Genomic DNA, 1,377 nt, shown 5'->3' with positions numbered 1-1,377 from the left:
CCCCCCCCCCCCGCGCCCTCCCAGATGAGTGGCAGGAGCCGCTGGATGAGTGGGAGAGTGCCGGACTAGCCGCCAGACCAGAGGCTCCCGGACAAGCAGCAGCTCCATCCCCCTACCTGCCCCAGCCCCACTCCTCCCTCACCATGAGGGCCTTGATCTGCACCCCCATGCCCCTTCCCTTCTACCACACCAGATTTACAAGCTGCCGGGCTGTCCTCCTAGCTACGTACCCGCTGCGCGGGTATTTATCAGCCACATCGGACCGATTTCCAATATAATCAATTTTCTTTATATCGGTGCCGATTCAATATCGGACTGATGCATTATGCACCTCTAATGTATTCTTTTTGTAACAATTACTTTTGTGTCTTAAGTGTTAGCATCTAATACTATTAAATTAATAGTCATTTTTAGATTTCAATATTCTTTGGGGCCTGTTCAAGTAAAATATTCATTTCAACACTCTTCATCATCTGGTTATTAGTATTAGGTTACAAGAATACCAGCAATCCCAAAAATGAACAGGGCCCTACCATGTTGGATTGCAGACACCCATGATAAGACAGAAACCTGGTCATAAAAATCAAGAGAAAAAAAAATCTCTCTCCTCAAATCAGAGAACCCTGGCTTCAGGGTTTCAAAAACAGCAAGGTTTATTAGGTTAAACAGGAAATATGGGATAGGGAAATGTTTAATTCAAATAATATACTCTTTATACTACTGTTGTTCTGCAATAAAAGATTAAATATATAAAAATATTAATACACTGAACAATGTACATACAAATGCACTTATAACACATATCTAGAATAATGTGAATGGTGAAGATTATAACTTAGTGAGCATGAGACTCCTGACAGCAAGAATATAATGAGAATATGATTAAGCACGGCTAAAATATTTAAACAGAAGATGACATGGGACTCTAGAAATGTATGCAAAATATTTCAGCATCTGAAAAATTCAGTATGGAAATTAATCAATAAAGTACGCTGACTAATTTTACCAGGAATAAAAACTAAAAGGAAAAAAGTAGGTTGGTTCATGGATCCAGACTGTAGAAGAAGAAGGTACCTGGAAACATTGCTTCTAAAAGAGATGTTTACAGGGACTAATAGCTAAGTTTGTGAGTTCAACATGGCATAGACAACAGTGTGTATTTAGGTAACATAAGCAGAGACATCACACCACATGGAGACTTCTTCTTCCTAGGCTTGATCCTACCTCCACTGAAGTCTGAGAAAAATGCAAATTTTGGCCATCAGTTTCATGAAAGCAAGTCAGACCTTAAATATAACTCTAGCCTGGGAAATAACCCAAGTAAAGTAAGATCATTTGAAAATGGTTTGCAATTGATAATTTCTCCTGTTTTTCTCT

This window comes from Gavialis gangeticus, unplaced genomic scaffold, assembly GCF_001723915.1.
Source record: "Gavialis gangeticus isolate Ggan-Ray unplaced genomic scaffold, GavGan_comp1, whole genome shotgun sequence".
Taxonomy (NCBI): Eukaryota; Metazoa; Chordata; order Crocodylia; family Gavialidae; genus Gavialis; species Gavialis gangeticus.
Note: the sequence above shows the minus strand (reverse complement) of the source record.